The 18576-nt window shown below is 43.4% G+C and overlaps 1 protein-coding gene and 1 non-coding gene across 5 annotated transcripts in view; one reads left to right on the top strand and one right to left on the bottom strand.

The window, feature by feature from the left end:
• The window catches only part of SHROOM3 (shroom family member 3), a 263254-nt gene that overhangs the window by 20050 nt on the left and 224628 nt on the right, over positions 1-18576 (top strand). The gene's annotated exons all lie outside the window — the stretch shown is intronic.
• LOC123284894 (small nucleolar RNA SNORA3/SNORA45 family) lies at positions 11810-11939 on the bottom strand. The gene has a single exon (XR_006526334.2). It is a non-coding gene; the product is annotated as a small nucleolar RNA SNORA3/SNORA45 family (small nucleolar RNA).

Raw genomic sequence — 18576 nt, 5'->3', positions numbered from 1 at the left:
ACATTAAATCTTCAGTCAGTGGCTGAGGTCAACCTGGAAATTTCTTAAACATCCTGAGATCACTTCCGCGACTTCCCAGATCAATGAGGGCCTATGTGTGCTAGCAGAGAGAGGAAAAGAACAGGTGTTTGCAGAGTAGGACCCCAGGCCAGAACTTGTCACCATGTGACCATGGACCACTCATTGAACAAAGGCTTTCCAACTGCACCCCCTGGAAAAGGAGTTGAATTGAATGATCTACTGCATGCAGGAATGGGACGCACAGTGTTTTTCCTTCCAAAGTAAAAGCTATGAATTGTTTTTGGTAAATTTCCTTAATTCAGGGTTTTTTTTTTAACTCAGAAGGACAGATTTTAAAATGAGAGATTTATTCAAATTATAAGGAAGTGTCTACTCAAATAATTCCTAGAAATTGCAAGATGATTATTTTGGTATTGTGTATGTGTGTGCCTAGTGCAGAGTGAGACCTAGACTCTTAAGAATTATATTAGGGCCAGCCCGGTGGCACAGTGGTTAAGTGCGCACGTTCTGCTTTGGCAGCCTGGGGTTCGCTGGTCGGATCCCTGGTGAGGACATGGCACCGCTTGACAAACCATGCTGTGGTAGGCGATCCATATATAAAGTAGAGGAAGATGGGCATGGATGTTAGCTCAGGGCCAGTCTTCCTCAGCAAAAAGAGGAGGATTGGCAGCAGTTAGCTCAGGGCTGATCTTCCTAAAAAAAAAAAAGAATCATATCAAATATCAAATTATCTCAACTCCTGATAAGTAGGAGAAAAAAGAATCAATGAACCTGTTAGAGGTATTTGGGGGAGGCTCACAACTCAGGAATCCTTCAGGTGCTGAGCCCCCTGAGGGCAGGGACTACCTGTATTCATTTATATGGTCTCCTCAACCCACGTCAGCATTTGGCATGTAATAGGCACTCAAAGAATGTTTGTTGGGGTTCAATGAGAGCCTTTCTCCTATGACTTTGAAAGACAGAGGCAAAGGCAGAGTGAGTTCTCATTAAGGTACAGGGTTTTGGGGGCCAGTCCCATGGCCCAGTGGTTAAGTAGGCCCACTTTGCTTTGGGGGCCCCGGGTTTCGCTGGTTCCCATCCTTGATGCAGACCGACACCGCTCATCCGCCCATGCTGGGGCAGGGTCCCCCATGGCACAACTAGAGGGACCTTCAGCTGGAGTATAAAATTATGTACTGGCGGCCTCTGGGGAGAAGAAGAAGAAGAAAAAAAAAATGGTACGGGGTTTTCTTTCATTTTCTCTCTTCTCTCCTCCCCTCCCCTGCCTCCCTCCTCTCCTGCCCCCGCCCCACATCCCTTTCTTGTGTTATATAATCTGAACGATTTGAAAGGATTTAAGACAGTTCCTCACATTTGGTAGGGGTCTGAGGAGCCTGCCTGAAAATGAAAGTATTTCCAAATGTGTGCGGTAAGAAGCATGGAGCCAGACGTCCGAGCGTATACTGTGTATGCTCTTATTTGCCTAGCGAATATTGCGATTGGTACAGGTGAGGGACGAGAACTCTTGAGGACTGTATTAAAATTCCATTTATTGGAAGTGACGGAAACCCAATTCAGCAAAGAGAAGATACTTAGTGCATCGTCACGAGAATCACTAACCTTAGAGACTACTGGAGCCGGGACAAGAGTGGAGCCAAGAACCCTCTCTTCACCCCTCAACACTGCCTCTTCTTCTTGTCTTCCTTCAACCCACATGCCAGAACTACGCCCTGGTTCCAAGTGCAGAAATCCCAGAGGAGGCTTCTGGTTGGTCCTGCTTAGGTCATATGCCCGCCCATGTAGCCGGTGAGGCACTCCGGTTGGTGGAACCCTAGAATCGCTGACTGCAGTGGGGAAGGGGCAGTCCCCCCGAAGAAGGGGCGCCTTCCTCGGAAGAAAGGAGGGTGCTGGATAAACAAACATCACCAGGGGCCAGGGAGTAGTCATAGAAAAAATGAACTGAACGAGAGCAATTGCTGACTAAGAAGGCCTGGCTTGCTCCTAAATGTTCAGAGAAGTGCTTTTAACTTCAGCGACTTCAACTCTTGTGTACTAGGGTACATAGAAAAAAGAAAAGAAATAGACAAATTAGGAAGATAGTAATATAAATGGTGCAGTCAATTCAGCTGGACGTCCCACTCGCTGAGAACGTGTGAGAATGAGTGGGTATCATGAATCCCATTGGTCTCATTTGGTCTCATCTCCCCGCAGAACAAATAGCTCTTCCTCCTGACTGAGGTTACTGTTTAAACATCTATATTTTTCTTAGAAATTGGAACTTAAACTCAGGCCAACTCCTTTGTTTAGTGCTGAACCAGAAAAGCAGAGATCAGTTCCGACACTGGAGGGAAATCGACTGTGCTGGGCTCACAAAGACGCAGTTAACCTGGGGGTGCCTCCCTAGATTGTTCACGGCCGTTTTGACTGTCTGTGATTTTTACCGTATACACCGACCCATTTTAGAACCTAAACTCCTATAAGATAAGGTGCGTCTTGTGTTTTTGTATGTGCATCGGAGTGTGTTATTCAGATGAAATCTCTTTACAGCATCTCTTTCCTTTTTGTGTAGGCATTGGGTGGAAATGGGAAGGATAACTAATGAGTAGATTTGGGAGTAGATTAGTAAACAAGGAAGGCAAAGATGTGACAATGTTGCAACAGAGGAGTTTTTATTTGTGTAGAGCTTCTGATATTTTAATCATTCTTTAAAATTCTGCTTGATGCTGTAATGAGTGTTTTTTGATTATAGACTCACAGGGCTAGGTTCTTTTGGATCATCTAATTCAGTCTTCCAGCTAATTCTTAAATCCCAAGGGATCATCCAGGGTGGGACTGAATACCCCAGGAGCCTAGGACACCCCTCATTTAGAGCAAACTGCTTCAGATAACTGGGTTCAAAGTTGGGCTCTGTTCCTTCAGTAACTCTGACCTATAGAGTGGTGTTCCCTGTATATTGAGCCCAAATCTGAATGCCCGTGATTTGTACCCTCTGATTTATATGTGCTCCCAGGGTAACATGGAAATCATCTAATCCCTCTTCCTCTTGGTGGCACTTCAAGCCTTTGGGGAGACCAGTCACGTCCCTACAAGTCTCCTTTCTATTTTCTCCTGCTTTAGTTTCACCAGCTGTTCCTGATGGTGATGGTGATGATGATGATAGTAGTAATAATAATCAATGTTTATTGGTTACATATTATGTGCCAGGTGCCAATTAAGCAATTTATATATATTAATTCATATAAATCTCATAACAACCCTATGAGGTAAATGCTACCCCCATTTTATAGATGAGGAAACTGAGGCACAGAGAGGTTAAGTAATGTGCCCAAAGTTATACAGCCTGTAAGTAACAGAGCCCAACTTTGAACCCAGGTGATTTGGCTCCTAAGACTTCCCTCTTAACGCCAGGGCTGGATGACACTCCTCTACTGTCAGGTTGTCCCCATCTATGCTAGAATGATGTCCAGAAGTGGATACACTGCTACAGCTGCTCTCTATGGATTGCGTTTCTAACACCACCCAAGTTTCCCTTAGCTGCATGCTGTACCTCGTAAACAGCGATGCAGAGGGATGCTCGTCAGTGTTCTTTACCAAGGTGGTTATGCCTGGGCCTCATTCAGTGTGTGAAGTTAACTCAGACCAAGCCCATTAGGACAATTGCCACAGCTTTTCCCCAGTATTTAGGCAGCTAAAACTAGGGACCACGTATCATAAACGAGAATTCTCATTGTGTGTGAGCATCAACAACTTCTGTTAGAGCAATCAGGGTCCATCTTTGGGTCTGGGGTCGCTTTCTGTAGCTGCTGTTAAACTCAGGAGAGTTAGCCAAATCATGTGGCTTCATTAGTATTTGGTTCTATAACCAGAGCCTTTTATTTTTCAAATCATTCATGATCGAATATCTAACAATCCCCTTAAGGATTTTATTAAAGTTGAGTGTCTTTGTAAAAATATCGGCCAATGATTAAATATGGTGGACAGAAACTGATTTACAGGCAATAAACTGGAGTTATAAGTGATATGAAGGCTGTGTGTGTGTTAAAAGACAGACAGTTTTCAGAATTAACATTTTATAATGTTGCTATTACAAACATATTGCCTAACTCTGGAAACTGGCCTAAATTACTGGAACTTAAATAAAACATCTTGGAAGAAAATAATGACATTCAAGTCAGTAAGACATAATTTGCTTTATTTTTTGAGTGGTATCTACAACCATCCTGAGATCTATGTTCTGAAGCTCCCAAGCTCACAGCTGAATTTATATAAGCTAATATCGCTCTGCTTGCACAATAGATTTCACATTTTAGTGCCGAACATTAACATTGCAGAAGTGGGGGTAGCAAAGTCATTGTGCCCCAGTGATGTCCCTGATTAATAAGAGGTGATGTACGTGATTAATATCAAGTTGCACTTGTTGCCAAATTTTTAAATTTTTTAGTTTCAGTACAGACCATTCTGCTTCATAAGTCTCATTCATTCATTCATTCAATGAACAATTAAGGGCTCAGTCCTGTTGAAAAGTCCTGGGAATACAATAAGACACAATCCTGCACCGTAACCATGTGATCAGATTTACCATTACCAATAATGGGCATTGGCAATCAAATCAAACATCACCATGTGCCTCCTGATGTGAGGGACTAAGACAGACACAAGATCACCCTTATTGTTCCTTGCCAAAATTGTTTAACCCGAATCTAATCATGAGGAAACAGTCAGACAAATCCCAATTTGGGGACAGCATACAAAACTGGTCTGGATTCTGTAAAAATGTCAATGTCAAGAAAAGAAAAAAATAAGAAAAAAAGGCAGGGGACTGTTTAGGATAAGAACATTATAGAGAGCCAGCCCTGATGGCCCAGTGGTTAAAATTCGGCTACTCCACTTCGGTGGCCTGAGTTCAGTTCCCAGGTGTGGAACCACACCACTCATCTGTCAGTGGCCATGCTGTGGTGGTGGCTCACAAAACTGAACCAGAAGAACCTACAGTTTACACAACTATGAGCTGAGGCTTTAGGGGGTAAACAAGGAAGGCAAAAGGAGGAAGATTGGCAACAGATGTTAGCTTAGGGCAAATCTTTCCCTGAAAAAAAAAAAGATCATAGAAACATGACAATTAAGTGCAATGAATGAACCTTGATTGGATCCTAGATTTTTTTTAAAGTTGTAAAGGTCATTGTTAGGACCACTGGGAAGTTTGAATATCTATTCTATATATTATATTGTATTATATTTACTCCATATTATATATATTATATTATGTATTGTATTAATGTTTCATTTTTGGAGTTTGATAATGATATTGTTATTATATAAGAGAATGTCTTTATTTTCAGAAGATATATACTAAAGTGTTGAGGTAAACGTCATGTGCCTAAAGCTTACTTTCAAATGGTTTAGAAAAAAACACTTTTATATCTATATTAATATCAATTTTATAGTATACATTGATTTTATATTTTATATTAACAGATATATTAATATCTATCTTATGTATATAGCTATCTATATCTAATTATTTTATTAGTTTCCTAGGGCTGCTGTAACAAATTACCGCAAACTGGGTGGCTTACAACAAGAGAACTTCATTTGCTCATTGTTCGGAAGGCTAGAAATCTGAAATCTGGGAGGTGGCGGGGCTGTGCTCCCTCTGAAGCAGGGAGGACCCTTCCTGGCCTCTTCCAGCCCCTGGGGGTTGCCGGGAATCCTTGGCATTCCTTGGTTTGCAGCTGCATCGCTCCAGTCTTTGCCTCTGCTGTCATGTGATATCCTCTCTGTGTGTCTTTGTCCAAATTTCCCTCTTATTATAAGGACACCAGTCATTGGATTAAGGCCCATCCTAATCCAGAATGCCCTCATCTTATCTTGATTAGATCTGCAAAAATCCTCTTTCCAAATAAGGTCATATTCTCAGGTACTGGGTAGACACGAATTCTGGGGGAACGCTATTTAAACCAGTACAGTGTATTTTATAGAGGGAGGGGGAGGGGACAGGAAGAATGAATGTACAGTGTGGCAAAATGTTAGGAAGTCGTGAATTTTGATGAAAGGTATGTGTCTTTGTACCATTCTTTCAAGTTTTCAAAAGATTTTAAATATTTCAAAATAAAATACAATTTGGGAAAAAAAGCTATCCAAAAAAAAAAAAAAAGAAAGAAAAGGGACGCTGCCTTTGCCTGTAAGGCTATCTTGATGTTATGGAGGACACAGTGGAGTGACATGCATCAGATGAACTCAGTGCATACGTGACAGGAATAGAGATGACAGTGCTAACTCAGCTTGGGCACATTAGGAAGGGTTTCCATGAGAAGTGACACCCAACTGAACAGAGTTTTGAAGGCCAGTGTGCAAGTCAGTTGCAGGGGGAGTGTGCACTTGGGGAACCGCCAGCAGGCCAGAATGGCTGGAACAAAGGGCTTATGGGTAAAAATGGTGGGAGTGGAGCCTGGAGAGAGGCAGGAAGCACGTCGTTGAGGATGCTGCATTGTGAGAATTGGCTTTCGCCATGAGGACCAGGAGGAGCCAAGGCGGGATTTTAAGCAAGGTATAAACTGAGCAAATTTTTGTTTCGGGGCTAGGGGTGTGGAGAACCCTAGAGACAAACCAGTTAGGAGACTGGTGGGACAAGCCGGAGAAGAAACAAGGGGCATCAGGGGAGGGGAGGGTGTGTGAGAGCTCTGAAGGAGCTAAAACCGAAAGGGCTTGGCCACTGAATGGATAAAGAGGTTGCAGAAGAGGGAGGCGGGGGGAGGCTTCCCCCGCAGGGAACGCAGGAGGAAGAGAAGGAAGGTCTGCAGGCAGAGGGTGGAGGAGGGTAAAGCCTATGCTCACCTTGGATGTGCTGAACTTGAGGGCTTAGGTGATGGGCCTCAGCGAGGTGACCTGAAGCCTAGGAAATGGACCTGGCCTGGTGACTCAAGCACATATTGGTGTTAAGTGAAATCATGGATTTTGAGATTTCTCAGTTAGAGTAGAGAGAAGAAGAAGAATGTAGGGACAAGGAGAAGGCTGGCCAGGGAACCCCAAGAAACAGGGCAAAAGGAGAAGGCCCAGCAAAGGAGACCGAGGAGAAGTGGACAGAGAGGTTGGAGGAATGCCAGCAGCATGGCGTCAGGGAAGTCCAAGAGGAGGGAGTTTGTGAGGAGGGAGTGGACAGCAATGTCAGACAGCACACGGGGGCCAAAGACAATTAGACTGGCATGAGACCTCTCCGTTTTGCAATTGAGAAATCTCAGCGGTTTCAGTAGGGCAGAGGCCAGATGGCCAAGGACTGGGCATTTAATTAAAGGTGAGGAAGCATAGAACCAGTCAAGGCAGAATGTTGTTTCTAGAAACTTGGCTGAGAAGAGTGGAGAGATAGGACAATAGTTCCCAGGAGGCAAATGGTTGGGGGCAAATGTTTGTTTTTATAAGAAGAGAGAAACTTAGGCGTGTATATGGCAAGGCAAAGGGGCCAGCAGAGGGTTAGGCTGAAGGTAGCAGAGAGCAGAGATCCCTGACAAAGCAAGTCCTGAGGACCTGGGACCCAGAGCATGGGTGGAAATACCCCGTTTTCACTGAGATGGTGAGGCGAGGGGGCTGGAGGAGAGGGAAGATGTGGGCCTCGGACCTCTTTGGTGCCTCAAGAGGGACAAGAGAGAGGAGGACAGAGACCAGGCAGCGTCATCACCACAGAGATTGTGATCGGGGTAGACAGGAGAAGGAGGATGGGTTAGCCGAAAGGGCTCGAGAACAGGGTTACACATGAGGGAATTTGGAAGCAAAATGAAATGCGAAGATGAAAATTCAAAATGGAAAGTGGAGTTGGAGGGAGAGAATGGGGCCTAAATATTATCAACTCAGGGGATCAGTAGTCCTCCTTAAGTAATGAAACGGGACTTCTCCCTCCCCCATCCCTCAGGTACCTGCATGGGGGGTGTTAGGTTTGAAAATCAGCTCTTACAAGGGTTGCTTCAATAGATTTGTGGGCAGGATTCCCAGACGACAGGCTTCCATTAATACCACTGATACAGGAAGTTGGGTTAGTGGGCAGGCCCTGAGAGCTTTTTGTTTGTTTATTTGTCCGTTTATGAAAGAGTAGAACATTTTCCCTCCCTGTATTACATTAACTGTTAAATGTCCAGGTGTTATGGCAACTGGCTGCCTGCTCTGGAATTTATGGGATGCATTGGCTCACAAACAGAGCCGTCTGCAGGTAGGCATGTGTGGCCACAGGGCTCAAATGATTTCCTCTGATTTATGCTTCCCTGGCAACAGTGCCATGCGCAGCCCCCTCATGTGGTTCCCGGACCTCCATCCTTCCAGACTTGAGTCCAATGCAAGAGAACCATCATCTCTGTCCCAGCTCCAGCAAAGTCTAGTCTAGACTGGCTTAGGGCAACACAATGTGCTGACCTCTCCTGCCTGGGTCACATGTTTTCCCTGGAACTATCTGGGCTGACAGAGGCGAAGAGGGGTCCTGCTGAGGAAATATGGGCACAGTGAACAGGAAACCACTGATGAAGCGATGCTGGATAGCCAAAACCACAGAATTCACACAGCATCTGGCTTAGGTCCAGAAACTCTGGGTAGAGTTAAAAAAAATTTTTTTAATGATTATAGATTTACAGGAAGTTACAAAAATAATACAAAGAATTCTAGTGAATCCTTCACCCAATTGCCCCCAATGGTTATATCTTACGTAATTATAGTACAATATCAAATGCAGGAATTTGACATTGAAACAATGGGTGTGTATAGTTCCATGCCATTTTGTCACATATATAAATTCATGTAATCACCATTGCACTCAAGATACAGGACTTTTCATCACCACAAAGATCCCTCTCATTACCCTTGTAGTGTCATATCATGCCCCACCCACCCTCCCTAACCCCTGGCAACCACTAATCTGTTTTCCATTTCTAATTTTGTCATTTTAAGAATGTTATATAAATGCCATTCCTTTTTATTGCTGAGTAGTATTCTATGGTCTGGATGTACCACAGTTTGTTTAACCACCCACCTACTGAGGGATTTGGTTGTTTCCAGTTATGGACTATAACAAATAAAGCTGCTGTGAACAATCATGTACAGGTTATTATGTGGACATAAGTTTTCGTTTCTCTAGGATAAATGCCTAGGAATGCAATTCCTAGGTGATATGGTAAATATATGTCTGGTTCTTAAAGAAACTATAGAACTATTTTCCAGAGTGGCTGTAGCATTGTGCATTCTCACCAGCAACGTATAAGAGATCAAGTTCTCCATATCTTCGCCAGTGTTTGTCACTATTACTAATTTTCATTTTAGTTATTCTAACAGATGTATAATGATATCTCAATACAGTCTTAACTTGCCTTTCCCTAATGGCTAGTGATGTTGAACTTTTCATGTGCTTATTTACCATCATAAATCCTCTTTGAATGTCTCTTCCTGTCTTTTGTTCATTTTCCAATTGGATTGTTGCTTTTCTTTTTGTGTAGAGTTTTGAGAGTTCTTTTAGTAGAGCTTTTCAAGGTTCTTAAATATTCTTCTTTCAAGAACAGAACCTATTCTAATTTTGCTCTTACAAACAGGCTGTTGACAGTAAACCCATCCGTGCTTCAATTCGGATGGGAGGATCCAATCCTTTGTTATTCGACAGGGGCATTTCCCCCCATATCACATTTGAAAATATTCTGCTGCATCCTTTGCTCTTCCCCAGCCATGCCTGGAGCCTTCCCCGTGAGCTGCCTCTGGAGTAGCCTGACCTTTGGCCTCAGACTTCCTCTTGAGCTCATCCTCTACTTTGTGAGCTGAAACCAAGCCTTGGGAATTGTACTTCTTTTCCAGGATCCACATGCCTCTGGATGCAAAAAAATAAATGCTGGTAGGCTCCTGTGCACTGCTGCTCTGTGCACCAACCAGTTTGGGATTTGTCTGCTATCCCAGAAGGCAATGAGTAAATGGGAAAGGGCAGAAACTTACAAACCTGACATCCTAAAGACAGTGGCCCCCTTTGAACCTCGTCAATTTGCAGCCACAGGAAGGAACTAAAAGAATGTGGAAGAGAAGGCCTCCGGGAGGAAGTCTGGGGTACACTCTACACCATGCAGGACAATGGGCTTCCCTGATGCCCCGAGTCTCTGGCAGGTTATTTTTAACTGCCACATTGTAAAGTCAATGTTTGCACTTTGATAAGTGTCCTGTCCAATGGTTTGTTCTAAACTCTGGCCTGGGAGGTTACCATAAGAGCCTTAGAGTGGTATGTGAGAGAGAAATGGGTGAGTGAAATATAATAATCCTGTAGCTGCCAGCCCCGATATCCGTGACAGATCAAACAATCAGTGTGCATTGTGTTTCACTGCTTGCATCACCTGGTCATGAGTTGTCAGTGGAATTTGTGGAATGGATTGTTCTCTTGGAGTCACTCAATATCCCTGAACAATGGAAGCACACATTCTTAGTTTTATATAAGAGCTAGTAAGGAATGTTCCATCCACCCGATCAGAAGCAGGGAGCCATTGCTGATGACTGCCTGCCTACCTGCCTTCATTCTCACTCACTCTCCTTCTCCTCATCCTCCCCTCCTGTCTTTAAGGAAGAAGAGAAAGAAGAAGGGAAGGAAAGACAGATCCATGCGCAGAGGTCACTGATTCCACAGGTTAGGGGGAAGATAAACATGAAATATGAGAAATAAAGGAGACCTGGGTTTTTCACTTCATAGAATTTGCTTATATTCATTGTTGGTTTTTCTCATTGAATACTTTTGTAGAAAAAGGACATCAAAGCATGAGGTAACTCTTGTGAGGCCCGGCTTTACTCATTCACTGAGATTTAGGAGGTGAGAAAGTCCCTTCTCCAACTGCAACATTTCAGGGTTTTTTGGTTGCAGGTAACACAAAGCCCAACTCAAACTGGGTTAAATCATAAAAGAGACTGATTGACTCAGCCTGGAAAGTTCAGAAGCGGTGGTTTTGGTGTTGATTTGATTGAGTAACTCACCAGACATCTTTTCTTTACCTTCTGTGCTGTCAGTTTCAAGCTAGGGCTGGCTCCGTGTTTCAGTGTTCATCTCCAGAAAGAGGAGGCCTGTGTTGAGTGCTGGCTGATGGCCCAGGACCGAGCCCTCTGGCCCAGGAACCAGTTCCAGTAGCAGTGGAGGTGGGCTCACCCCAGAGATGGAGACATGGTCCCCGTGGCTGCTTCACAGTGGAGAAAGGGTGGAGCGGATACCAGGGCGACAACCACAGCGCCCACCGGTACGGCTCCTAAAAAGTGCCTTCTAATTCCTGCACTGAGGATTAAAACTCCTTTAAGAGGGCAGCAAGCCTCTCATTCTGAAATATGAGATAAAATTGAAACAGAAGCAGCGAATTTATACTAAAATGTGTTGAGGGAGTAAATTTTTACCATTGCAAATGTCAAGTGAGCTAAGAAGTAATTTTATTTTTCTGTAGTTGAATTAAATTAACTCATGAGCTCCAATTTCTATTTGCTAATAGAAAAAGAAATCTTTCTAATTCAAGATAAATTTAATTACTTCTGGTTTAAAATCCAGTCTTTTTTTTTTTTTTGAAAAGCACTGGTTAGCATTTAATAAACCTCCCTCCAGGTGATGTCAAACCACCAGGACACACAGCCTCGATCTTCTCCTCAGCTCTTCTGCTGAAGAATTTGGCCTTCACCAGGACAGTCTGCTTTGGGGGCTTTGCCTTCCCTAGAACTTTCTAGTAGCCCTAGAAGAACAGAGAAAAGGGTTGATAATACACCCTGGCACGTACCAACTCCCTGATGGGTATGAGGAAAGACGCTTGTCTGGCCACTCCTTTTCAGAGCCAGCAAGACATGCTCTGATCTGGGCACTACTGGGGGCACTGATTGCCCTCACTGGTGAATCAAGAGCAGCAGATTCTCTCCAAAGACTCCAGCACATCAGGACCAGAGCTATGTCAGCTTGTGACTCTAGTTTCAGGAAACTGAGTCCTTCTTGAGTAAATTCTTAGTCAATTCAACATTCTGCTTCTCCTCCCACTCCTTTTTTTTCTTTTAAACCTTCTCACTAAGGATGATCTCTGTTCCTCTTCTGAGCTGGCTTTGGCTTTTGGCATCTGTCCTCACTGCCATCCACCATTGTGTCCTTGCCCTTTGGCTTCCAGGCCCACACACCATAAGGGCATTCCCGGTCCATTGGCTTTCTCTCAGCCAAACTCTTGCCCGGTCTCATGGGGGAAGAGTGTGAGGGAAGCCATGGGAAGACATCTGCTGCTCCGATGCTGCAGGAAACATGGAGGTGGAGATGGTGGATGTGTCTCAGATGGTCTCTCCGGCTCTATCTGTCCTGCAGCCATCTCTACTCCACTAGGGCCCCGCATGTTGCACAGGGCTCTCTGTGAGAATATTTCCTTGGGACTCTTGATGGGGAGTGGAGGCACAAGTCCTGCTCTGAGATCTTCAGATCCTTCTGAGAGATTCTATCATCCCAACCCCCAGGGTTTGGAGTTTCCATCAGCGATACAGACCAATAACTTACTCTCTTGTTTTCTTTCTTGCTTTTCTTCCAGCCCAGCAAAGATTTGTTAAAAAAATCACCTCAGTCTAGTTGGAGGGAGGGGGGAGGTTTATGTGTTTTCATTCTTTTGAATCTCTTGGTTATGGTATAAACCCTACTACTTAGTAGTTTTGCTCTAGGTCTGGACATTGACCACAGTTACGTGATTTGGAAGTGTTTTCTCAGCTTTAGCAATATAATAGATCTTTCTCACTAATTGAAGAGTATGGTATACTCAAGCTATATTTCTTATTGATTTTGCCCCTGGAAACACATTTGGCACAATTTCTCCTTTGCTGGGGCCCCTGGTCCAATTCTCTTGAGGTGAGTGGTGATCTATAGAGATCTGATACTCACTTTTTTCTTCAGAGATTCTCATTTTTAACACTGAAAAAAATGGTCTTGTCTGAAAAAGCCATTGCTTGCAAGGCAAATGGGAAGGCATTTAGGAGTAAATGATGCCTGTTTCTGCTGTTTCAGGAATGGGTTAGTTTTATGAGCACAGATTAACAAAGTGTTGGATAAACACTGGGTAAAGTCTGGTTGAATACTTTCAGTGTGTGGTGTTGCAAATTCATGTCCATTTCCCTTTTTCTGTGGGGAGTCTGCTTCCTGAAGAGACACCTGCAAGTTCTAGGCTCCTAGGACAAGGCTTCGAGCAGCTGCGGCTCACAGCCACAGCTTGACATCCTCCAGGCTCTTGCTAAGAGATACACACTGCTTGGTTCCTTCAATGTTTAACTTAGAGTAAATACCACTGAAATGGGTGGGAATTTCCTTAGGATTAAAAACTGTGTATAGTTCTGTTATCTTTAGATATTTTTCAGTAGATATTGAATCTAACATTCTAGGTGAGCATGCAATAAACACTCGCAAGATAAAAAATATAACTTGGAGGAAGAAAACCCAGGGAGAGGTTTTATCTCCCAGTAAAGGGACAGAGCCCATGAGATCTTTGACTCTCACTCATACAAGCTTCTAATAAACTGACCATGGAGCAGAGAAGACCAGATAGACATGTAACACTCAGACGAGAAGCCCTGCTCACGTTTTGTGTCTGCATCCTGTGGACAGGAATGGTCACACATGGGATGCTGGATCCTGACTGGCTGATCTTTGGAGGAATATCCTCCTAACCAGCTTCTCAGCAGACTCAAATGTATAAAACGGAATGTACTCACTTTCCCAGATTGCCCTGGGGTGCATTAAATTAGCCTGGACAGTGACTTCTGATCTTTCTAGTGTAGTAATAGCTGGGCTGTTTGCTTGGCTTTGCTATTTTAACCTCCCACACCCTCCCACTCAGAGTGTTCATGTACTAGAATCATTTTACAATGTAGCCAATGAGATGACAGGATGTCCATTAAAACATTAGTCAGATGGTGACCATAAAAGCACTGAAAATTGAAAGTGCAATCCAGGGGCCAGGCCCGTGGCTGAGTGGTCAAGTTCTCGCGCTCTGCTTTGGTGGCCCAGGGTTTTGCTGGTTCCAATCCTGGGCACAGACATGTCACTGCTCACCAGGCCATGCTGAGGCGACATCCCACATGCCACAACTAGAAGGACCCACAACTAAAATATACAACTATGTACTGGGGGGATTTGGGGAGAAAAAGCAGAAAGAAAATAAAAGAAGATTGGCAACAATTATCAGTTCAGGTGCCAATCTTTAAAAAAAAAAAAAGAAAGAAAGAAAGAAAGAACAGTCCAATAGGATAACGTAATAAACTGAGGGTTTGGCCTACGTCCCAACACCAGCATCATACAGGGACTCAGCTACATCAGTCTTCAAATGAAGAGAAATATGTTTGTGAGAATTTTACACCACCACACGAATAGGTTGGTGGCACACTGCAGTATAAAGCAGAGGTCAAGAGCACAGTTTTTGTAGTCACGGCCTTGGAGCTAAATCTCAGCTTGGCTGCTTTCCTAACCCTGGCAAGATACTTAACCCTATCCAACTTGAGCTTTTCCTCCAATGCACTGTGAGTGGTGTATGTATGTGCCCAGAGATTGGTCCTCTCAGCCCTCAAAGAGGTGCTATGATGAGAAAAATATTGGAAACATCACTATAGTCTGAGATTGCGCATCTATCAATCATAACTTATTTTCCTCATGGGGTTAGTTTAAGAATTAAATGCAGATCCCCCCAAAATGTTCAGAACAGTGCTTAATAAGCGATTACCAAATAACAATGTGCCCTGTCCACACAGTCTTTGGCCAGCCATCCAATTTAGCCAGCATTTGGAAAACGCCTAAAAGGTAATTGCCTCCCACTTCATTGCACAAAGAGAATCCTGAAAGCCATGAGCAAGGCCATCAAACAAATAATTCCTTTCCAGGAAGGTCAGTGATGGTGCCCTTGGAACCAACCTCAGCTCTCTCTGCCAATTTGCTCTTAAAGGCTTCCTTGTTTTACAATAAGTAGCTGGAAAGTATAAATACTTGAGTCGCCTCTTCCACTGGGAATAAAATAATTTCCTCAAATTTGAGAGCCTGCTGCAGTTCACTTCCAATATGTAGGAAGAATCAGGGCCATGATTATGTTTCCTCATATAGCAGGTCTTGATGAGCTATTGTTTTGTTTCATTTTACTTAGGAACACCTTATAGTAATTTACCTCACTATTCTGCACTTACTGTAGGAACATATATATTAGGGTCAGAGAAGTGGCAAGACTTCAGTAGGGTCACTAAAGTCAGAAACCATTGTTCTCATCATTCTAAAGCCTGTTTCCATTTGTCTCCAAGGGGCTGGCTACTCTGGTAGCTTAGCAGATAGGTGACTGTGGGTGGAAGACAGGTGAAGAGTGTCTGGGCATCAACTTAGAAGAGAACACTGTTGTGGAAAAGCCAGGAACGAGCTCACAACTTGTGCAGAATGTTTAGAAGCAACACACCCTGCAAAGGTTTTGTATTTAAAAAACAAAGTCATAAGTATATAAAACCACAACCCAATCAGCTGTTTGGAAGTGAAAAATAATAACATTATTACGTGCACCTAATTTTTTTTAAAGGAATTTGCACACAATCTGGGAAGCTGTCAACTAAGTGGAAATTAAGAGAGTCTTACTTTAGCCAAGTTTTATTTTTCACAACAGCAGAACACATCTCTGGATCTGGGATAACGTCTTAGAGCAGAGATGAGAATCTGGAGACTAGGTTTCCCATGTCTGCTCTGCAACTATTTAGTTCTACAACCCTGGGCAGGACAAAGAAAATCTTGCATCATTCTCCACCTGTAAAATTATTATTTACAAGGTTCAGGTGTCCATGGAATGAAATTCAGAGACCCAGGGGTCCAATAACAGAGATTATGCGTGGAAAGACCTGTGCAGTGCATGGCCTTCTGGTGCGTGTATAGAGCACAGAGTCCCAGGATATCAGAACTGGGTGGAGCCTTAGGGGTTATTCCAACTCTTTCATTTGTCTTTGCTTATCTCTATTCTGACCCATTGTGCATTTATTTTACAGATTAAACTTATAAAACAATCTTATTTCCTGTATTTCCAAGCTATTGGGGGTGGGTTTGACCTCATTGGAGTTCCCAAGTTCCAACATTTCTGCTTATTGTGGTCATAGCACTTACCACATGGCAGATAAATGGTCTGTTTACTTGTCTGTTTCCGCTTGATGGAGAATTCCTGGCCATACAGGGCCTCTCACTTTTTGAGCTCTATATCCTCAGGTCTGAGCAGAATGTCTGAAGTAGAGCAGATGCTCAATAGTGTTGATTGCTGTCATTGCCAGTTGAAACACAAAGAAAGATGTAGGCCAATCAGATTGAATTTAGACTTATCTGAAGACATGATAAGTTAGCAAAAGAGTGATACCTTCATGGAGCCTAGACAATGATGGAACATGAAAGGGCAAGCACTTGTGCACCACTGCAGGTTGGTCATCATCGTTAGCCCATGGTTTCTCATGATGGGCACAAGACAAGTGCAATCTCTGGTGGGTGCTCTGCCCACTGTCCTGTCCTTAAAGCCAGTCTTTCTAGTCAGCTGGCTTCTGGTAGTATTTGGCCAGTGGGAGATGGATGATTAGAGGGTGGGAGGAACACAGAGCCAGGTATTTCTCCGGTCTCTTGATCTCAGACAGTGTCTGTGACAGTGGTTTTGTTTTCTCCAGGACATTAGATCCTGCCTGCCATCCTCCACCAGGCTGACTCCAGCCCCCCGAGGCGGTGGGGGTGATAATAGCTGCCTGCTGTGGCTTGGGAGCTCATCCACTATCTATATAACCAATTCCTTCTGTTACATTCCCACTGTGTTTTAAATACTTAGAGTAATTTCTATTTTCCTGAATCGACTTTGGCGGACACATGCACTGTTCTAGCTTCCCTTACTGGCGAGAAACTAACCCAGTAGTATGTATTGAACACTTATTTTATGCCACAAACTGTGCTAGGCACTGAGGATGCAAAAATGGATAAGGTGTTGTTCCTGCCCTGGAGGAGCTTAACAGTCTGATTGAGGAGACAGACACGTCAGCAAAGACTCTGTGAGGCACTGCAACAAATTTATTAGTGAAGTTTACTAAGTTCACAGTGGTACATGAGCCTGGAGGGAGAAATGACTAACCTAGGGGAGGGGAGAGTCCGGAGGGCAGCAGAGTTAAGTTGCCATACAGGCTCTGGAAACTGCTAGATTCATATCCTGCTTCCAACATTTATTAGCTGTATGACCAGAAACAAGTGGAGTTTTTTTGTTTGTTAGTTTGTTTTTAAAATCTCATTATGTCTCAATGTCCTTATTGGTCAAATGTGAATAATAATTATAACTACATCATTGTGTTATGTGAAGATTAAATGACTTAATAGCTATAAAGCGTTTAATACAGTGCCTTGCTCACAGCAAGCCCTAACAAATATTAGCTATTATCATGATTAATATTGCTTGAACAGTGAGGCAATTATAGGTGTTCAGCTCCTAATACAGTACCTGGCACACAGGAGGTGCTCAACAGATATTGGCTGACTCAGTGAATGAATCAACTAAATAAATACATGAATGAATGGGTTTACCAAGCAAATGATGAGGGATGGGAAGAAGGGCATTCCAGGCACTGAGCAAAAGCATGGTGGTTTGGAAGCCCACGAGTCTGATTGGTTTGGATATATGTGTCAGTCTCTTATGAGTTTGATTCATGTGAGGTTTCCCCCCATGAACTCACCTCTGGCTGCAATGACCAAATCAGGATCCCAGCCTCAAAGCTGAACTGTCTCCTTCCTCTTCCTAATGGTTCTTCTTTGTAAAGTCAATAAAAAACATTCAAAGAAGGCAGGCTTCAATGGGATGTGGTGGTGAGAGTGGCGTTGCCAGATTTAGCAAATAAAAATACTGGACATCAAGTTAAATTTGAATTTTAGATAAATAACGAATAATGTCCAGACATTAAGATAGTTGTTGTAAAGTCTGTGCCATGTGCACACAGCCCATGACCCGTCAGCATTTTTCTAAAAGAAGAAATTGGCTGTTAATTTGACACATGCTCCACTGTCCTTGTTTCAATTTCCCCCTTGGGGACCTTGGAAACGATTTCTTCTCTGGCTGAAGTTTTATGTAGTTCAAGAGCCCTTATAGTAAATGGCCTAAGAGCTTTCCAGGTCCAGACCAATACGCCTTCCTCCGAAAGACCATCCTAGTCCTGAATGGCCTTGGTGGTTACTTTCTGGTCTGAACACGCACACAGCACTTCCCACTTCTAATTCATATTTGACACTTGGGATGTGCTACCTTGCATTGCTAGCTATCTTATTTTTTCATGGGCCTTTCATTTTTGACTAGATTACAAGGGAGTAGAGTCCATTAGCTTATGTTTTGGTATCTTCCAGCCCAGCACACAACAGGTGCTCTGTATACTGGATTTTTTACAAGCCAATACATGCAGAAAAAAATTGTCATTTCCGTTGGATGTTACCAGCCATTGGGAGGCATGTTGCCTAATGGACTTTGGAGTTAAACTGAGTCTGAATTACAGCTCCTCCTCCATATTTAATATTAGACTCTGGACAAGTTTCTTCACATTCCCCCTTTATAAAATGGGTACAATACTAACTGA

This window comes from Equus asinus, chromosome 3 (genome assembly GCF_041296235.1).
Source record: "Equus asinus isolate D_3611 breed Donkey chromosome 3, EquAss-T2T_v2, whole genome shotgun sequence".
In the NCBI taxonomy this organism is placed as follows: domain Eukaryota; kingdom Metazoa; phylum Chordata; class Mammalia; order Perissodactyla; family Equidae; genus Equus; species Equus asinus.
Note: the sequence above shows the minus strand (reverse complement) of the source record. Positions and strands in the feature narration are given on the sequence as shown.